The 22,291-nt window shown below is 38.6% G+C and overlaps 1 protein-coding gene across 2 annotated transcripts in view; it reads left to right on the forward strand.

Moving 5' to 3' along the window:
- PDE1A (phosphodiesterase 1A) overlaps positions 1–22,291 on the forward strand; it is a 194,427-nt gene that overhangs the window by 158 nt on the left and 171,978 nt on the right. Inside the window, exon 2 of one of the 2 annotated variants that reach the window (XM_074548352.1) lies at positions 8,111–8,243. The gene's annotated coding sequence lies outside the window, so the exon portion shown is untranslated. Of the gene's footprint in view, positions 1–8,110; positions 8,244–22,291 lie in introns of those variants that run through there. The other variant, XM_074548353.1, reaches the window with a different exon arrangement.

Genomic DNA, 22,291 nt, shown 5'->3' on the forward strand with positions numbered 1-22,291 from the left:
GCTGCGGCGGGAGGGCTGGGGAGGCACCGGGGCGGGGCGGCCGCCGCGCTCTGCCCTCCCGGCAGCGGGGCCGGCGCCGGGTTCGGGGCTGCGGGAGCCGGCGGTGCGAGCGGGCCGGGCGCGGGGCAGGCTGGGACGGCAGCGCCTTCCCCGGCGCCGGCGGAAGGGCGGCGGGATCCGGGATCCGGCTCTGGGCCGGAGGCGGGCGGGGCGGCTCCCCGGCTGACGTGGCCGCCGCGCCCGCCTTGGCCGTGGGGCTCGGCTCCTCCCGACCGCTCCCTCCGGGCACGCCGGCCCGGCCCCGGCCCGCCCCTTCCTCGCCGGGCCCGCCCCCGGCTGCTGCCGGCCCCGCGGGCCCGGGGAGCCCCGGCGGGCGCGGAGGGGAGCGGTGCGGGCGGCGGGGCTGGGCAGGGGCGGTTGCCGCAGGCTCTTACCCAGTCCGCGCCCTCAGCGCACGCCCCGCCCGAAGAGCCTCTAGGGGCTTAGAGCCAGCGGCGGCGTGTTCTGGGGGTTGCGGGGGATTTCTTTTAAAAGTTCACATAGGGCTAAGCACCATTAAGTACTTAATAGTTTAAGCACTGAACAGTTTTCACCGTTTGTGGAGAAAAAAAAGTACGTTGTTTAATGAGCAGGGCCTAAAAAGCAGGTTATGAAATATATATATACATTGCAAGAAGTCTTTCTAAGTATTTTCTGTTTCAAAGATAATTCAGGATTATTTTGTAATGCCTACAACTGAGTGTTACCGTGTGCCCCTCTATGCCCTGGCTTTGTTTGAAATTATGTCCAACGTCTTTATTCACTCCCTTGCTCTCGTTTGTGTAGGTGGAATTGATCATAAGTTCTGACTACTTTTGCTTCTGACAATATTGAAGTAACATAGAAGTACCTCATTGTTGAAAGGGAATTAATTTTGTGCTTGCTCCTTAGTTTTAGCTACTGAATAAATTTCTGTTGTGACATATTCCCCCCCCCCCCCAAAAAAACCCCTATTGAATCAACAAAGATATGCTCCAGTATAGTGTACCTGAAAAATTAGTTTGCTTGAATTCCCAATGGTACTGTTTTATGAGTTGTTCTGCTGTTCATTTTGTCAATGTCTTTGAATGGCTGATTTGAGCATTAAAAGAGATGGTGAGTGAATGCTTTTATATAGTCTTGAAGATTCTGATCATTTTACCACCTAGCTATCCTAGGTTTATCATATTGCTGAATTTTTTTTCAAGTTGATGTTCTGATTGAATAAAATGCTTCACTTTTTTTTTTGTTGTTTCTTTGTTGTGTTGTTGTTGGTTTTTTTGTTTGTTTGGGGGTTTTTTTGTGTATTTGGGTTTCTTTTTTTTTTCAGCTGCTGATTTTTATGAAATTGTTTGCATGTCTAAATGGGTTGCTTCTCTTTGTACACTGTGCTGGTCATACATGAAGAACTGTGCTGTTACATAGCAGCGTTTCATCGATTAAGGAATATCTGTGAATGTTTTGGTTTTCTCCCCTGCTCAGTGGTGTGGCCTTGGCTCAAGGGGAGCAGGAGGGACTTGGAGTTCTGAGCTTCAGGGTGGTGAACAAGAGGCCAGGAAGCACCAGGAAAAGCTGCTGTATCTTAAAATGTGCAGTGTGCCCTAGTGCCAAGCCTTTGGTTTTCACGAAGGGTGTAATGTCTCGTGTCCCAAAGGACTCCACATGACTCACAAGTCACTTAATTCACGCTGCACTTTGTGATAGGCATTTGTCACCTGCTTGTGTAAGGACGCCGCCGCAGTGTAGCTAAGCAGGACTATTTGTGCACACACTGTTACCTTTTCTCACCTCTTTGATCCATAAACCCAGAGAACAGACTGAAGTTCATTCTAGTCTAAGGTTGCCTTTGGTAGTGAGTTAAAAAAACCCTGGCTCAGTGACTGTATTGTTGTTTTGTCTATTTCTGCCTTCTACTGTTTGTTTTGAAACAGCTCTATAAAGACATGCCAGGAACTATACATAATAATTGTGAAACCCTTCCTTTTGCTGGAACTACCACATCAAATTTGTACATAATAAGGATTTCGAGAACTTTTCTCACTAGGCTCATTTTTTTCTGTTCATCCCTCCTTTTTCTGCCAGCTGTCTGATTGTGGCTTTGTGGAGCTGCATAACCTGATTTTGTTTTCCCCTGGGGAACTTGGGGACAGCGTACCTTTTTGTCTTTTATGAAATGCTTTCTAAGTGAGTTCATTAGGCCTTCTTCATTATCTCAAACCTCTCACACTCATCAGTAGTCATGTCTAGCTTTTACAGCAGTATCCAAACCTGTATCTTGTTTGGTGTTTGTTTTAATATTTCATTTCATAAAATATTTCATCTTATTTATCCCGATTTTGTAAAGGAGATAAAAAGGAGAAAATCTAAAATATTGGCTTTTAAATTAGGACTATTTAAAATAAAGGAAACCAGTAGAATTATGGAAAAAGTTAGTATTACCGTCAAGAAGAAATAGGAATGCAGTGGACAACTAGATTTTTCATGTGTTAGAAGACAGAAGCTAGGTCAGTGAGCTGGTATTAGATATGAATATTTTAATTAATTATCTGATTAATATGGTACGTACGTAAAATTACTTTGTAATTTAAATTTAGAAAGCCAGTTGGAAAGTGCACCATCAAATACCATTTTACAGAATATATAAAATGTTTAATTAAGCAGTAAAGCAATATAAACCATCTGCTTCTGTTAAAGGAGTCAAGATGTTAGAAAGCCATTTCTTTTAATTTAAAACATCTATGCATTTTTGATTGCTTTAAAATTAGCATTCAGCTTTCATAAGGACTTGCTTATTTTTTCCCTGCAGTGAAATATGCAGTAACTGTTAATGAAGAGGACTTTGAACAGAAATTCTGTTCATTTAGCACTTTTTGAACTTTATTTTAATGTACCAATTTTTGTCAGTAAAGTTTCTTGTTCTTGCTAACAGTTTAAAGATCAAAAGCTGCAGTTTGATGCTTTCTGTACTTTGCATGGTGGGTAATTGACGAGGAACTGGGTTTTATTGTATTCCATTCATCAGTTGGGCCTTTTCCTCCAAACTACTTCCTTGGTGCTCAGCAGCTGAAAGTGTCATGAGACACAGCTCTTTCAGGCCAGAGTGCTGCAGACTAGCTCGTCTTGCAGGCTGCTGAAGAGTCAGCATGAACTCCCAGAATCACATAACTTGTGTCTCCTGGCAGGAGAAGGGGTGTGAGCAGAAGGGAGATGTCTCTTCAGTCATTCCCAGTGGCAAAATTCCTGGGGAATCCTTCCACAAATGAAAGCCACCTGCCGAATCCAAACTAAAACCTAAACATTCAAAGGAGCTCACAAGGAATTCCTTATCCTTGTTAGCAGGTTTTCAAAATCTGTAAATGGAGCATGGTGAATTGAACAGGCAAAGCTGTATTTGTCTGGGACTTCCAGGTTTATTTGGAGGTTCTCTGATGCAGTTGGAAAGCTGTTTGCAGGGTGGTTTGTGCCAATTTTGAAAAGATGAGGAGATAAAATGAGGTATAGCTGTGGGGGCAGAAGTTTCCTGTAACGTGTTCTTCACAGTCTAGGGGTTTCTTTACAGACCTTGAACACAAAAATATGCTTTCTGTCTGATGTGGTCTGCTAGTTGTTGATTTTTTAATTCCTGGCTATGGTGTTATAAAGTGTTTTTTTGTCTTGTACATTCCAGGGCCTTGCATCTCACTTTGTTTCCTAATACCTTCACAGAAATCTTTATAACTGTTTTGATGCGCAGTTTTATATATACAGACACTGTTATAAGAACATAGTGTTAACACCTGTGCTTTTGTAAATCAAAATAGGACAAATAAGCTGTGAGAGCCAATATTTTGCAGGATTTTCAGGCATCTTAGGTGAAGAGACATTCAGAGATGACTTCACTATAGTTAGCTGAAAGGGTAAAAATGTTGACAGATTTGATTCCAACACCCCTGTCTTCCCTTCCTCTGTATTGGCATAGGAGTTGTTCCTAATTCAGTAATATTTTAAGGATGGGGTGACTAATTTGTATGCAAATCCATAAACTTGAATGGGACTTAAAAAGCTCCACATCTGCAGTGAGGCCTCACATAGAGGGGCATGCAGACTGCAGCAGTGTAGCAGCTGGTGGAGCTATCTGAGTATCCTTGAAGAAGTTTTTATTAAAAAAACCAGAAATAAACACCAAGATTACAGCTCTTCAAAAAGTCTAAATCAAAGCAGAAACCTTGAAAAATTATAGATGTGTCACATTGGAAAAGAATAGCAGTCATCTGTCAATGTACAAGAAAAGGGCAAAAAATGGAGGATGTTCTTAATATTCACAGTATTTAGTCAATATTTTGTCCAAGATGAACTCTCAGCTTCTCCTTTATCACTCAAACTTCCCTTTGGGGGTTTCAGAGTTTTAGCAGCCTGCTCTAATTCTGCTGACTTACAGCCACTGTGTGGTGCACTGGCCCCTTTTCGGCAATTCTGAGCTGTCTGGCACTGTTTGGAAACAAAACAAAACATTCCTATTGCACTACAGACATTTCCCATCTCCACAAACTGCATACTACAGCTATGGCCCATGAAGAGAAAGTCCAGTTATTGACTTTAAGCTGATTCTAGGAGTTAGGACAAAATGAGAAAAGTCTGTTTCTCCTGCTTCCTGCCTTCACTGCAAAGCTTTCTTGTTCCTTAATGGTGGTTCTCCTGGTGTGTGTGCATGTCTGGCTGGGTGACTTGCTCCAGGCTGAAACCCAGATTTTCTGCTTTAAACCATAAACTCATTAACCAGTTGATGAGTTTATACCTGGGTGCTGTGCTCTTTATGGAGTGCAGCTATTCCCTTTGTAGACCCTTTAGTCCAAATCTAGCTACTTGGACTGGGAAAAGATGTGTTCACAGGAAGCAGAGGCAAAAGTTATAAAGGTGAAAGAAGTCAGTGATTGGGCAAATTTGGTTTGAAGCTAGGAGATAACAAGTCTTGCTTGTTGAAGGCAGTGAAAGGGACTGCTTGGGTATACTGGTTTAGTTGTTTAAAGATTAGTACCTTTCTGTATTAGTGCCCCAGGCTGTAATGTTTAGTCTCACTGATGAACACTTATTCACAAAAATAGCCTTGGACATCATGAGCATTATTCTTGTAAAGTGGGTGACTTCTCAGAGCAAGCTGTATGGTGTTATTTGCACAGGGTTGGTGTACAAGTCTCAGAATTGCATTCTGTTTGTCTTTGTGCTTCAGTATTTCCTCGTGGCTGTTGCATTTCTTCTAACCCGAACCATAACATGCAGCATGTAGTGGAAACCATGCATCTTCAATTTATCGCTGTGTTCTCCTACACACTGTGGCAGCTTGTCTACAGACTAGAAACACAATTGTTCCTCACATAGGTCATTCCTTTGGTTTTATTTAATATTTTACTATTGAAGAATGAATCAGGTGTTTGACTGTTGTTGTCTGGGGAGCTGCTGCTGTCCCTTCCACACTGCAAACAAGTAGAGGTTTATCCATTATGGATGTGTTCTAGAATAAAACACCAAATTGCATACACTTGGGTTCTGTGTTAACATGACCTCTTCAATCTATATTGTAGCTGTCTTAAAATACAGTGGGGGTTTTACATTAGGTATCATGCTTAATTAGGTTCTGAAGGTGGCATTGTGAGGAAAAGCATTCATTTCCACTGGTATGTCATATACATTGCTTATACATCTGACTGTACAGGGTGATGCAGTTTAAGCCTTTGAGACAGTGCAGAGAATTTAAAACTGATTTATTTTCATTGCTACTTTGTTTACATTGTATTTATTACTTATAATGGAAAGAAAATGTTTAAACTCCCAGTGGATAAACCAAATACATTATTTTAAATTTCTTGTGATTCACATTCAGCTATCTTTAATGAGCCTGAGGAATGACTGCCAACTCAACTTCCTCATTAATTTAAAACTAATGTTAACAGCATTATTTTTATCTGTATTCCTTTAAAATTGTTCCCTCTGCTCCTGTTACATTCATGATCCATAATAGATCCTTAATTCATGCTTTGAATCATCATATAGTTATAACTTATATACTGAAATTGTAATAAAGCAAAGATTTCTAAGGAATAGATGCTTTAAAGCATCTATCAATTCAGTCGGCACTTGAGACATTTGCCATAAACATGTGTGCTAAATTCAAAACTCCACTGTTTTAAATGCCCAGTCTCGTTGCTGGGCTGGATCCTAAACTGCTTTTCTTGTGGTATGAACTGGTGTAATTTTATTAATTCCCTGGGAACTATCACAATGTCTTCTTCACAACCCTGGACAGCTTGTGTTATTTCAGCTTCTTTACTAAGTGGTGTCTGAATTTTAAAAAATGCTTATGTTTGATTTTGACTCTGTTCTTGATTTATGTTTAATGTGAAAAGTTGTTGTAAAATATGTTGTTTCTTATAAGCAAATAAAAGGCTATTAGTAGCACTATTATGAATTAAATGCTATTCAAAGTAAGAGGGAACTGTTCAGCACACATGGTCTCAGCTCTATGAGCACTTTGCATTCATGTGCATATGAAAAAAAAACAACCCAAACCATGATTACACTGAAGGGCTTATACTTCAAAAAACAAACAAATGTGTGTGTGAATGTTGGCAGAACTTTAATCTGTGCAATCAAGGTCATAGATTTAAATGCTACAGAAATGCCATAATGTATTCACTTGATGCAAGAATTTGTCAGAATGCGGTTGAAGCCAGTTACTGTGATTAATTTTTGTTATGTAAACTATCATTCATACATTGCAAATCAACATGCTTCAATCCTGATTGTCTTTGATATTTATTGTAGGTATGTAAGCAGTTTTAAACTGCTTGGCATTTGTTCAAAAGTACTGGATTTACTAGGGGCTTTGTAGTTGTCTTTGGAATAAACACCTTTACTCTCAGCATTCAAGCCCTGCTGTTGTTTAAGCTGGCTGTGCTCGGGGGGATGGCAGGTGTGAGCCTGCCCTCCAGCAGCTCTGTCTTGCCCTGGGACCATGGCAGGAGGAGAGCAGTGAGCATGGCAAGAGCCAGCTTGTGTGCTCTTGCAGTGGGACCTGGGTACCACACAGGCTCAGCTCCCACCTGGATTTGCTTCTGTGTTCCAGGCAGGACTGTCTCTGATGAAGTCAGGGATGTGAGAGTGCAGCCACTTGTCTGAACTGGGCTGTGGCACAGAGAAGTTGGGCTCACCCAATTGCACTGACCTCAGCAGCACAGTGGGCTTATGGAAGAGTACTGGATCAGAAAGTACCAGGCTCAGTTGAAAGGGATGTTTTTCCACTATTATCCTCTATGAAGGGAAAAAACATGGAACTCATCCCAGCTAGGAGGCAGCAATTTAACGCTCAGATCTGTCTGTTTTCGCTCCATGCCATGCACCTTACAAAGCAAAGCTCCCAGAAGAGCTGCCTTGGTCTGGTTTAAGAATATTTGCCTTGGCTCAGCCCCAGGCAAAACAGTTTGCTGGACTAGCTGCAGTAAGAGCTTGGAGCTGCAAAGCTACCCTGCTGGAGGTAGGATAGTGGGTTGGCTCTTGTGGCTGCTGATTTCCTAAGGAGCTCAATAGAGAAGTGGTTTAGGATCATAGAACTATTTAAGTTGGAAAAGACATCCAAGATCATGAAGTCTAACAGCAAATTTTTCCTAATATCCAGTCTAAATCTTCCATGGCATAACTTAGGGCTGTGGAGGGGATAGAATGTAAGAAAATAGTGCAGAAGGCAGTCTCACACCTGAGGAGCTGCAGCTGTACTAATCACCCAAGATTAGGAACAGGCCTGCCCTTAACAGGCCACAGCTGTGTCCAATAAGACAAGTGCTACAAAAGAGTGGGTTAGCTGGGTGAGGAGAGAGACGGAGTTTCTTGGTTGTGCTGTGAGGAGAGATGGAATTTGTTGGTTCTGCTGTGAAGGGAGTTGGAGTTGTTGGCCATGAAGAAGAAGGAGGCAGTTCTGTCAGGAGCTGCCCATGAGAAATCACTGAGAAGGTATGGGAACTTTTGAAATAAGGGGACAACATAGGGCTATTTTCTTTGGTCCTCTCATTTGTTACTTGGGAGAAGAGACTGACCCCCAACCTCTCTTACACCCTCCTTTCAGGTAGCTGGAGAGTGATAAGGCTACGGAGCCTTCTTTTTGTCAGACTGAACAACTCCAATTTCCTCAGTCACTCCTCAGAAGACTTCTGCTCCAGATCTTTCACCATCCCCATTGCCCTTCTCTGGACACACAGGTCAGAATAACTACTCACTTTATTTGTTTGATCTTATTTTGTATAGGATGTTTCCATAAAACTATTTCAATCACAGACTAAATATAAATGTGATTTTTGATGTTGTATTGAGGGATGCAGTATTTTAAGGATTAGAGAGAATGTTGACCGAAACTCTTGGACATAAAATACACAACTACCAAAAGGGGTTCTCCCTGGACAGACTTAAATTGATGGCTATTTATTCCTTTGATTAGTTTTCAAAAATTTATCTTCCAAGCATGCTAAAAAACCCTGAACCCAAACCATTATTTACCTAGCCTGTGGAGATCTGTAGCACCTATGAAAGATATAAGGCAGTTCATATGAATTGTAGGCTAATTGAGCTTTGTAGAAGGTTGTAAATTAATTTTGTGTTTGAAAACCTAGGTGATGATGTATGCAATATTTGGCAATACTTTCCAGCCCATAATGATGAGGGCTACCTTGTTTTACTAATAGCTAAAACTAAAAGAAGTGTTAACTGCATTAGTAATGAAAATCTGGGATATAATTATCCATGTAATTTTGCACTGAAGAATCAAGAAAGGAAAAAATGACATCATGTATTTATTTCCATTTGTCTTGGTTCTTACTAATATAAGGTAATAAAAAAAAAAATGAGAAACCCTATTAGAATCTAGTTCCTCTAAGTCTGTAGTTCTGTTAACTGATTGAACTCTGGCATATATGTACTAAAAGCCCAAGGCTCTGCCTGATGCCGTTCAACATGTTCTTTTAAACAGTGCCACTGTTTGAGGGATTGTACAGCCAGGGTCTGTGCTCAGCCAAGGAATTTAAGGAAGACTGAGATAGTGAAGGTGTCAGACTCTGCTCATTGTACCTGTTCCCTCTATGGGCCGTTCACCTTAGAGTTGGACTCAATCATCCTGGTGGGTCCCACCAGAGTACTCTGGGTTTCTGTGCCATTCAGTGAATTTGCAGAGGATGACTGAAACCAGCCTTAGCAATGCCCCATGGACATTGCAAGGAAAAAATGTTAGATGAAAAATATTAACTGTTCTGAAGAGGGCTTAATAGGCCTCAATCTAGTGATGTGCTAAATATTTAGTTTTATTTTTTAAAGTAAAATATATTTAAATTGAGGACTGTGGAGCAAAATGAGAGTGTGAATCGTAGCATTAGGAAGTGAGGGAAGCATGAGTCTTTTTTTTTTTTTTGTATTTCTGTCAATGACAGATTCTAATCTACAGGTTTATTTTGGTTGTATCATATATATGCAGCTCTGCTAATTGCATATATGTAATTGTCAGGTTACAGGTAATGCTTTATTTGTCCTAGAAGAGGCTGTCATATCTAAAATATACTTTTCTCGTGGCAAAGCTCTGTGTTCTCCAATGAGTGGGAAAGAGAATATAAAAACACAAGGTTGAGCAAGAGCTAGATTTGCATAGGGATTTTATGCATGTAAAATTTGTGGGGTTTTTTTTCAGTTTCTTTTTCTTTTAGCAGTTTATAGAAAATGAAATAAAACAATTTATTGTGAAATTCTTATGCCTTGTCAAAACTGCTGCTTGTATGATATGGAAGAAGAAATATTAAACATTTACATGGAGCTGCTCATGGCATTGTGTCAGGGACAGTATCCTGAGATTCACAATATGGGTTTCCTTTGCTTAGGGAGAAAAAACTAAGTCTTTCTTGGTTCAGCCTACTGGCCCATCCATGCTGCTTCAGCTTGGCTTCTCTGGTGTGCTTGGTGGGAAAAGAATGGCTTGGGCTTGTGAGTGGAAGACAAGAATGTGTCTTCCATTAGTGAGGCTTTTAATACAATTTTAACTAATTTATGGCAAAGTTGTCCATCTACCTGGACACTTTTTATGCCCTGATTTAGTTATTGTGGAGCATTTAATAACCTACTTGTGTGTTCTCATGCGTGTATCAGTGAGGAAAGCCTCTACTGACCTGGATCAAGCAAGATCAAACTCCAGGCTGCTGTGAATTCTACTTGAATTACTGAAACAACTTTAAGGTGTTCATGGGAAAAGATTTTTACATAAATGTAAGGTATTCATTTAGGTAATTAAAAAGATTCTTTTTTTTTTAAATATACAAATAGAGGATCTACTTCTAAGCTTAGTTTTGGGTTTTTAAAATATCTCAAAATGGATTTCATGTAATGTTTTCCTTCCTTTGCACTTCAGTGTGAAGTTGCATGTGTAATTACATAATATTTGGATCTTATTGTTAAATGGAACAGCAACATTTCCTGCACTGATTTAAGAATTTGATATGTACAAATACATAAACCTGTTTAACTGGGAATGTGGTTTTTGCTTTTCATGAACAGTGAACTTTTTTATAGAAGGTAACTCAAGTAGGATGTTGGCACTTACATATGACCGATGCAATCTTTTATAATTCCAAGTTTGTGTCAGAGCTAAGACGCTAGAGGGAGCCCCTATCACAGTTGTCTGCACTGAGAGAAATGGCTTCACAAAGACAAAACTATTTCTACTAATGAGTAATTTAAAGAGAAATTTCTTATGACTTTGTGATACAAAAGAAACTATCACAGTTCTATAGTGCACTTAGTGGAAAGCATTTTTGGCAGTCTTTCAATTCATAAAGGCAGTTGTCCCTTACCACTATCTGCAGTTTTTGAGTACTATGAAAAGAGTACAATAGAAGAATCTGTTCTGGTGCTTACGTAATAGAAAACAATTTATGGCTGTTCTCTTTTAAACAACTCTCAAGACCCTGTGAGTGCAGTAACTCAGAGGAAAGGCTTGAGTACGTGTGTGTTGAGGCATTCTGCTTGTTCAGGCTGCATGGAGACATGAGACTTTTGCGATCTGCTAGAAGACAAGATTTTACCTTGTTTGTGAATGCCTGTACATTGCATGTAACTTCCTGCCACGTGTCAGTGAGCACATAAAAGATGGCTCCTGCAGCAATGAGCAGCAGCGTGTGCCAGCCCCTGGGCAAAGGACCTTGTGTCATGCTACAGCAACCCAGGGGTCATGGCTACAGCAATTATTTAACTGCAGTCTTTAAACTTTTGATTGCAGTTTTCCCCTCACTAAATGAAGAGGCTTTAGAATTTAGCAAGGTTTTTGTCCAAGATAGATTGCTTAAGGCTGCACCTGTGCTGCATGATGTTGTTTCCATCCTGTGCCTGTGCTTCCTGCCCATGATACTTTCAGGTGGTTGTGCCCACCCAGTCTCTGCCTGTTATATACTCAAAATAACACTCAAACCCACAAGATGGGAAATATTACCATCTTCAGTCTGGATGCAACTGGGCTCACTCAAAAAAAGAATGCAAGTCTGGATGAGATTTAAAAACAGTCTTTTTAATTTTAACTTCCCAGCCTTATATTCACTGTGCTGAATACTTGGGTTCAAGGAACTGGAAGATGTAGTGTTTTCAAAATTTCTATTCATAAAGGATAGCTGAGAATGTGTTGTTTTGATAAAATGTGGTATTTATTAATTCTGAGGGACAATTTTCACATTTCATGTAGCAATTTACAAGGGATTCAATCCTGAAGACCTTCAATATCCTAATTGCAGTTTTAGTCTCTTATTTAAAATATGTTGGAGCTAAATCCATCAAAATCTGTTTACAAAGATAGTATTCAATATTAACTGTTTTTTACTTCCATTCAGAGCCCTTTGTCATGCTTCTAACAGCAAGCATTTTTTTCAACACTGCATTAGCAAATGATTATGTAAGTGTGTGCTGCAACTTATTCACAGGGTAGGTAGTATCAACATTGTATTTACAATTCAAATAGGAGCAGAGATGTATGTAATTTATCAGGACACCCTCTCTCCATCCATCTGTTAAGAGTGTTCATAGAATCCTCCAACAGAAAGCACTAACCCAAACATCTTTCCTCGGCATGGATACTGTTTGTCACTATGCACTACACATGATTTACTGCAGACTGGTTTTCCTGGACTATTGTGGTTTTGTCCTTCTAATCACAAGGACTGTTTTCTTAAGCTTTGCTAAGATTAGTAGAAAATTACTCCTAATAATTATAAATCTGTTGCTTGTATAATTTTTAAAAATTAGCAGCTCTTATGGATGTTTATGTATGTGTTTTAATATATCAAAACATGTTTTAATATATCAAAATATATTAATAGAAAGATTGTATACATGCAGTGCAAAGCTACTATTACTGTTGTCATGGTTTGAAGAGTAGCCAGTGCTTTTTCTAAAGCTCTCTGTCCATAGCACAGAATGAACACAGAGCTGGTAATTTTACCTGACCACAGAACTGGTCTTTGTGGTGCTTAGTATGGATCTACAGAAAGGTTTTAAATATCTGCCAGCTGATTTTTCCCAACACACCTTTCAAGCAAAAGGATATATCTATTCCCATTTTGAAACTGGCAAGTGTGATATTCAGATCAATACTGCAATAACAAGCAACTTTATGTACACCTTTTAGGAAAAGAAAAGCAAAAACTCCTTAGCCTTCTGAAACTGAATGTGAAGTCTAGATGCATGTCTTTACAGCACTCCTGTTTTCCTGAAGGTCTGTGACATCAGCACTTCCTTACCCATTGGAATAAAAAGAAGCTGAGTTAGCTTAAACAGTAGGAATGTAGTTAGTTCTTCTGATGCAACTTTTATTTCTTATTAAAACAGGCTAGGGTCCATTACACAGCAAATTGGCAGCAGATTTGGGAGGTAATTCCCATTTCAGAAGTACAGTGATAAGCAGCTAGAGAGAGAAGGACTTCAAGTTTTTATGTAACACAGTGACACCAAGAAGAGAAAATAGTCCCAGGTTTGTAGGCTACTTGCAGCTTAACAAGCTGTCATGTTAGGAAATCTTTTATGACTGCCCACTACTTTTCCATTACCAAAATAATGTGTTGCCCCACAAAGGCATGTGAATCCCAGTTTGATTTTGTCAGTTCCCTGCCTTCTCAGTGTTCATTTACCCGCTGTCTTGAGGAGTTTGGCTCTAAAAGGCACCTCCTGTTCAAGTAGCTATTTCTATTGGATGTAGAGCATGGCAAGCTCAAATTGGGGAAAGTCTCTTACTGAAGGACTGGCTGTGCAATTAATGTTCTAAGTGTTTTTCTGACAACAGTTGACCTGGCTGGGATTGATGTATTAAACAGTGTTCAGGTGTTGGTGAAAGGCTGTACTTGCCAGATCTCAGAAATTCAACTTGAGAATCTGGGAGAATACTGATTTGTGGATCTCAAAATTTTCCCAGTATCTCGAGATGAAGATTTCTGCACAGGACAGAACTAACAACGCAAAAATAGTGAGGTACTGAGGTTAAATGGCTGTGAAAATCTTCTGAAAGCTTAATTTGGAGGAGCAAAGCTATTTACTTGTTTGAATGATTGACAATTCAATCACTAGTAATTCACAAGTTTCCATTAGACTGAACGAAGAATATGCTGGTCTTGCATCACAGTGATGCATTTAGAAAATAATTCTAGCTTTCTATAATTGTTTACATGAATAACAAGGTTAAAAGAAAATAATGAAAACTAATTGGTGTCTCTACTTCCAGCCATGTATGCAGTTCTGTTTTAAGATAAAAATTTTGAAGTGCCCTTAAAACAGAAAATTCTTACATTTTTGTGTGAAAGGTGATTGCTAAGCTGCAGAAGTAAACCACGGCAGGGTTTTTCCACTTACCACAAAGGGGTGATGGTGGTGTGTGTCAAGTCCCAAACACTTGCCTACTTGTTCCAAGTACTTTCCAGTCCATCATGAAGAAAACTCATTATTATGGCATTTCTTTTGAATTTGTGAGTACTCTGAGAAATATTTTGTTTGCATTCTCTCATGTGAAAGGGTGGAGCTGCAATATAAGAGATCTCTTGGTAGAACCTTATGTTATTATAACTAGCTGTCTTGACCTGAAGCTGTGTAAGGAGCAATAATACACCACTGGAAGTCTGTATTTAAGGATCACTACGGAAACATGTTTGGTGGAAATAGATGTCCTGTGTCCTTACTCCCTTGTGTAGTAATTGGAAAGTTTATAGGCTTGAGTTTGTTTGGCTGGACTTGGGTGAAGGGTTTTGTGTGGATTGGTTTTTTTTTCTTTTTTTTTTAATACTGCTATGAGTAAGCACAACTTCTCAAGAATGGGCTGTGTTTAGAGAATAGCGGGGTGCTGGCCAGAATGCCTGAGATAGTGGATAAACAGATGATGAGCTTTTGTCCAGTCTGTCTTATTCTGGATGATTCACAAACTAGAGACAAGAGTTAGTTAAGGATTTTATTTAATCCAAGTGATGAGGACACGTTTCCACAATAAAATGACTGCATTTCAGGGGCTGTGTGAACATAGCTTGATGTTTTCACTGTATGTCTATAATAAAAGATTAAATTAATAATAATATACTTGTTTTGAACATTTATCTACTTTTATTATCCATTTTGAGGAAATACTGTTTTGTTGCTGATGCCAGTATAATTGTGAAGATATCGGATCAAATAAATTACATTACATTTAAAAAAATATTTTACTTCTTTAATGTTTTAATTTGTATATTATTTTTAATTTTATTATAAATTTATTTAATTTGAAATTATTTTTAGAAGCTATTTAAATTTTTTATTTTATATTTTTTTGGTTTGGGGTTTGGTTTTCCTTTTCTAAATTTTTATTTTTATTTTTAATTTTAAAAATTTATTTATTTTACTTATTTTTATTTTATTATGTTATATAGGTATACAAAATGAATTTCAGTTAAATATAGTTCATTTAGAGTTGTTTCATATTTTGTGAGGCATTAGGAAGCTAATACTTGTGATTAAGATCAGAGTAACACATTTGGTCCATCCTAAAAAGTTTATAAGGTAATTGTGCTTTCCTCTTTATTCCTTAACAATATGTGGCCTTTATTATCTTTAGGCAGATGCTTTCTGGAGACTGATATTTTACTGAACAGTAATTTATTTCTTACTGTATAAAACCGAAATTCTATGGTCTAAGCTGAATGGAAAGGAGTATCATCATCAAAACTCAAGTTACCTTAAGCCAGGGGGATGAATCTGCAAAAGAGAGATGATGAATAAGTGGTGAACATGAAGTTGGGAACTTGCAAGAATAAGTTTTGGAGGATGTCCTCTGTGATTCTACCAAACTTAGAGTGCAAAGGAGACTGGCAGGAGCCTTGTGTAGACACTGCTATTTTGACTGATTTGCACCATATTAGCTGATGAACCAGAGTTTGCTTTCTCTTCTCTGCCTTCTCCTGCTGCAGTATATGGAATTGGCTTCTGTATTTCACCCCTTTGTCTGAAACAATGAGGGTTTAGTGTGGAAGAAGAGATGATGTACTTAATTAGAAAATAAGAAGTGATTGTTTTGTTCTTACAACACTACATGTCCTCAATTTCAGATTTGAGATGATTTGCAGTATTTTGAAATTAGACAGTAATTTTTTTTCATTGTTAAACCACATTTTGCTAAGTTTTTCTTGTCTAGTTTGTGTAACATATGTTATTCAGTTCAGAAGTCATCTGACAGTTTTATGTTTTGAATTCTCTGCTGTTCTACCTTATATTACAGAATCACTAGGTTGGGAGAGGCTTTCAAGACCATTGACTCTGCCCTAACACCTCAACTAAGCCCGAGTGCCACATCCAGGTTTCTTTAAACACATCCAGGGATGGTGACTCTACCACCCTGTTATTCAACTTAGGACTTTGTGACTGTTTTGAAAATGAAATTGTTTCAGTTATTGAAAATATTTACTTTTCTATTTAAGAAACAAAGACCCACTCCTGCTAAATAATGAACAGCTTTCATTGTGCTAATGACATTTCATGTCTCAAGTTGTGAGGGATACTGAGTGAGTGCTCTTTAAATGTAATTTCAGATTTCTGTAAGCATGAGCTCCTCTCTTTGTATAACAGTAAGCTTAGGCAATGTTGTTAGCAAATACTCTGAATCTCTGGCAGCACCAGTATGACTAATGGGCTCAAAAAGATAGTTGATTTTTATTCCCTCATGTGGGATCTGGATTCTACTAGATCAAGTATCCTAGTTACAGGATTTACCAAAACATTTTAATATATTCTAAACCTTAACATTAAGTAATGTATAATATTTTATAATCATCACCTTATGTCCCAAGTGCTAATACTGGCAGGTGAATTCTCCACTGCCATATCTAGCAAATATCCTATTGCTACTTATGCAATCAAAGGTTGTATATTTTTTCCAAATATTTGTTAGCCATATGCATCTTATATTGTCACTTCTTTTCTTATAAATTCTCAGGGAACACTGCAAAATCTGACAGATTGTCTTAAAAAATATATCTATTTGCCTAGTTTAAACATTAATTTTCCACTTTAGAAAAATTCATGTTACATGTAAATCTGATTTTCAAAATTCTTTCAGAATCTTGCATATCCAGAGATGAGTAAGAGCTATGTCTAGCATTTCTCTTGTCAGATAGTGTCATAGTTTCTCCTTTATATAGTTGTAATTCCATAAGCTAATTAATAATTTTAGCAAATTAAACTGGTAGAGGGTACTGATGAATGATATTCCAGTGCTGATTAACAGCATGGTCTAAGGTTACTTGATTAAACATGTTCTGTGCTTGTTTAGAAAGGACAGATAGACTGTCACTTGCAGCAAGAGCAAGTTGCTAGTCAGATCATTGTTCTGTTTTTCAAAAAGCAATCATGAGAGATAAAGCCAGATTTTTTCATTATGTTGCAAGTGAGATTAATGTACATGCAGAAATGGAGAAAGTGCTTTTTTTAGAGACTACAGCGCTGTCTAGCAAGTAAAAATAAATGGGGTGTATGTGAGTTCAGCCTCAAATTATGGATAACTTAGCCTTGACTTGGTCTCTTTGTGTTGCCATTCTAAAAATAGAATTAATCTATTGAAGATGCTGAATGCAAGCAATCTTTATCTTTTTATTCATTAGTATAATGCATTAGAGAATCAGACTGGATATAAAAAGTAGAAAATTTAACGATACATATGTATACAAATCTGTGTATGTGCACATATATAACTGTACATGTGATACAGAACTGCATATTTGGTGTCCTCTGCTTTTTGTGGAATTGTTGATACTTTTATCCAAAGAAGATCTTATTTTTTAACTCCAGTGTCACTTGTCATATAATTTTGGATGGATAGTTGCTCCTAAGTATTCCTTGATGCTAATAGGCCTTGCAACACCCTGTACAGAGCTGTGATGTGATGGGTGCAGGTTTGTTCAACAAGAGTATCCACAGTAACAGGTGTGTGTTTCTGTAGATACAGGAATCACAGGCAAGTTAATGTTCACAGAGTGGCACAGCAGAGAACAGAAAAAGTGCTGAAATTAGGAGACAAGGAGTGCTGCATTAGATGTTACAGGTGACAGGAATATACATATGTTTAATTTGCTTCCTTTTTTAAAGTGCTGCAATGATAAAGGCTATTTTGTTATTTTAGAATTAAAAAAAAAAATTACCTGTGAAATGCAGCTGTATTTCTATCATGGAGTTAGAGGCATTGATATTTACTGTTTCATTCTTAACAGGATTGGTCTGTTCCTCTATGGTAGTTGACTTCTGTACACCATGTACAGTTCTGTAACTCAGAAGTAAGAAAGTGGGCATCATGAAACAATTCCACAAAATTTGCCCTTTTTGATTAATACACAGGTTATATTTAGTTTTGCAAAGCACTTTTAGGTGTGCTGTTTTGCCCCAGAGTTTGAGTTGAGTGACTGTAATGTTGTGTATTGTATGTTGTACAGCGAGATTAGTAGAAACCAGCATTATTTTAAAAAATGGGAGCTGTCTACAGTTTAAAACACCTTTGTACTGGGCTGGTGAGATTAAAATTCTGGGAGAAACCAAGGCCAATTTTATTATTAACCCTTGAATGAGAATGAGTGGGGTAAAGATGGGGAGTAAACCTGTGTGTAGACAGGTGGGAGAAGACATAAAGCCATGCCCTTTTTTCACTGAAGAACAAAATACCAATAGTTTTGTAACTTGGAAAGGAAATTCAGATTTAGTGCCTTTAGCTGCTAATTCTTTTGCCTACTGAGTGCCAGGTGGGTGCTGTAATATTGATATCACTTTATAAAAGGAGAATCTTCCAGTTGGAAGTGAATGGCATTGTCAGTTAGAGAATGGGAGGAAATGGGGATATAGCTATCCAAGAGTTTTGAACACATGCATTTCCTCAGAGGTGCTGCCTTTCATTGTCCAAGTAGGGCCATTGCAGCAGTCCTGCTTGAGTCAATGTTGTAGAGCTCAGTACCAGCTGTAAGTGCCTTTTGCATCCTTTTCAAAGGCAGGTTGCTCTAAAGCCAGACACTTATACTAGTGGTTCTTCCTGTTTTCTTTCATGTCTAATACTGAATATGTAACTGAATTCCATTCAAGGCACAGAGAGCTGAAATATAAGAAATTCTGGGATCCAAATTCAGTGTTATGAATATCTATAATGTCAAGTATTCGAAGGATTTAATTAAATCCTTATGCATAGTTGAATACCTCCTGAATTTCATTTCAGTTGCAATCAAGCATCTGCAAATGGAGTTGGTGTAATCGCAGGTTTTGTGACATTTTATAAAGGATTTTTTTTAGCAGTCTAAATCAGCTACAAGGTTTGAGAATACTTCTTCATTGCAGCTCTCTAAGTTCAGTAGAACAAGATGAGTTTTATTTCACGAGAAGTCAAGCTGATAGGATGTTTCAGGAGAGGAAATTGTTTAGGAAAATAAGTTTTTCAAGGAGTAAAAGATCCTAAAGTTGTCCTTCAGCAATAATCAAACAAAAAGTTAAGATTTGATGTTTGAGGTTTTTGTGCTTTTCTGCAACTGCAAGGAATCAGACTCACATTTCCATTTCCTTGGGGAGCTGTGGGCTCCGAAGTGCTTGTATCTTTTAAACAAGCCACGCATCTCCAAAAAAGGCAAAAATGTCACAGGAATGACATTTTAACATAAGCAGTGTTTTTCTGCATTAAAGTTTCTCGTGGAATGATACAAGTTCCCTTACCCGCACCCTCTTATGGTAGAAATAGACAGTTTTGCATAACCTCTTCTGCATGCTAAGTTATCATATTGGTCTTGAATGCAGATAAAAATATGACTACATAAGAAATAGAATTCAAGAAATTGGATTGTGCTCTTTGGTCAATAATGAAATTGAAAAGCTTTGCTTGCAGATATGTCCAAATGATGTGGAACTGATGCGGTTCAAATGTGGTTAGTTTCCCTAAGGAGCCCTGAGCAATGATGATGCCTCAGAGAGATGATGTGAAATAGTGGCTGTACCATGGAAATATATTGAAAAGGCAATGAAATGAAAGGATCTGCAGATTGAATTGTTACTTTTTCTACTTTATGCATCAAGGTTTTTACGCTGATTAATTCACTCCCCAGCTATGATTCATTTAATAGCATACCCAGCCACTGCTTTCGTGTTTTGGAACACTGACTGCAGAGCTACTATTTTGGTCTCCAGAGCAGGCTTTCTGTTTTGTGAAGGGTGCACCATTTATACCAAGTTCCACCGCTAGAAAGACAACAACAGTGTTACTTTTCACTTCAGTAAACTGATGTGCTTAAAGAAGATCACATGCACTCTATAATCAAAGATGTTTTACTGGACCAAGTATTTCTGATGTTAATGACTAGGGAAATTGTGATCTATTTTACAGCACATCCTAGTTGAGGATAGAAGATGTGCAGTCCACGGCTACAGTTTCCCTTCAGAATGTTTGACTTATGTTTGACCATGTCTCTAAAGTCAGTGTTTTTAAGCCAGGCTTTTATTAAAATGAGAGATCCTGCCTTCCCTTTCATCCTCTGCCATGTGTTTTGTCCTGTCCTTGCTGCTGTTGCCAAGGGAGCACACAGTATGCTGGAGCAAGGAACTATGCTGATTGAAAGTGAACCACATTTTATGGTTTTCTTTTTACTTAGTTCCATCCAAGTGAGTTTCCTGACAAACTCACCATGCAGCTGCACAAATGCTGGCACTGAGACAAGGGAAGGAGCAGTCTGGCCCTGCTTGGGGAATGGGGAAGGAGCTTGCTCCTTTGGGTAGCTGTGTGCTCCATTGAAGCCCATGCCTTGTTTTCTGCCATTAAAGAACGGAAGTGAAGTGATCGCACTTGTTGTGACTGTTACCACTTATGTCTGGGGTCCTTCAGTGGGTTGGAGGAGTCTCTCACCTTTTCTAGTGTCACTGCTCTGCTTTCCCTGGCAGGTCCATTGTACCAGGGCTCTCTGGATGATGCACAGTGAAGCAAGGCAGTTGAAAACTTCCTTCCTGAAAGTGAAGAACTGTTGTTGCTGTGTGAGGGGAGGAGGCATCTTGTGTACACAGGCATTTTACCTCATTTCTGCAGCAACAGTTAGCCACTCACAGTGATGCTGAGGAGCTTGGAATGAAAGAAAGAAAGCAAGCTGGCCTCCAGGAGAGAGAAGCTCTGCTATTAATGGTATTGCAGATACTAGTTTCCATTTATTTCAGTAGTACAGTCATTGGTTGCTGATACAGATTTCTTATATTAGACATTTTTCTTGCCTGCTGATTATTGCTCTTTGCCATAGTCAGAAAACTTTTATTCTAAAAGTATCCAGCTCTTAAAGGAAACAATTTAATGCTTGTGTTCTAGGCATACAAATTATTTTCCACAGCCCAAGATACACATTTGAGTTGGGCCTCTCAGTTCATCTGCTAGTAAGGATTGCTGCTGCTGTTCCTTTTTTGTTCAGAAGTAGTTTATCCCAACTCTTTGTGTTTTAGTGGGATTTTAGTTTTGTCGTGACATAGCAGTAGCTTTTAGGAGTGACAAATACAGATCCAAGCAAGATCCAACAGAGCTGGAGCCTCTCTATTTTTTTAAAACAGACTGGTTTCTTAGCCAATCCCAGCACTCAAACTGAAACCCTCCAACATCCTGAGCATCTCTTTATGGAGAAGTGCAGTCTGACTGACTTGTGGCCAGATGTGTGATGCTAGGGAGCTGGTCTGGAGTGAAGAGCTGCTGCTTCCTGTAGAAATGGGGTGTTCCAGTGCTCCTGCTGGTCTGTGATAGTACATACTTGCAAATGCTTACCTGTTGCAGGTGCAATGCCAGGCAGAGTTGTTTACTCCTTGCTTGCTGCTGATTTCCAGGGAGAAGCAAAAGAAACTGGAAGGTTTGTGCTGGTCATTAAAGTCAGTGCCTGTTTCTGTTCTCAGTGGATATCAAAATAAGAAGTTTCTGAGCTAACATTTGGGGGGGTGGGGTTAGAGCTAAATTATGGGTTTTTGAGGTTTTTTGTTAATGTGCAAAAGTTAATGTTTTAGGCAAATTGTTATCCCTACATGACTAAATGTAGGGAAAGTTGAATTCCAAGTTAAGAGCAGGTAGAAAAGATGGAAACCCTACATAAAGGGAAGTATTTATTGTCTTTGTTCAGTCAAGACATTTCTGTGGTACAAATATGTGGCTGACTGTTTCCACCAACAACTTATTGTTGTTTGCAAATCCTCTAAGACTTTCAGAATCCTTTCTTAATCTCTAATTAGTTTGATTTATGTATTTATTCTTATGACATGAGCTTATCCAGGGATAAAATAATTTCATTCTTTTTTTGAGGGTGAGAAAGACTCATGATTGTGTTTTGATAAGTGGAATAATAGGGCCTCAATTTAACCATAAGTGTGAGACAAAGCAGCCTAGATATGCTTGTATTCAGGTAGCATTTTTAATGTAGTATTTCTTCTAACTTTTGATAATTCTTTTGAGTAAGAAACCCTTAAATCCATATATGCAACAACACTTCTACCAAGTATGTAATTTATCACTGGTCTGTGTGAAATATATTGTACTCTTCAATACAGATATTGCTAGATGATGTTTCTAATATTGTCATTTTTCAAACATACAAAGGGCTAGACACAACAAAAATTGAAAAGATGCGTGATGAAATGTAAATATTCTGAACTTGCTTGGCAGCAAATCTTAGAATGTTTTCCCTCAGGATGCTTCTCTCCTATTTTTTCCCTTTATACTCTCTCCAACATTAAGATATCATCAGCTTTT

The sequence above is a fragment of the Zonotrichia albicollis genome, chromosome 10, assembly GCF_047830755.1.
Source record: "Zonotrichia albicollis isolate bZonAlb1 chromosome 10, bZonAlb1.hap1, whole genome shotgun sequence".
In the NCBI taxonomy this organism is placed as follows: Eukaryota; Metazoa; Chordata; class Aves; order Passeriformes; family Passerellidae; genus Zonotrichia; species Zonotrichia albicollis.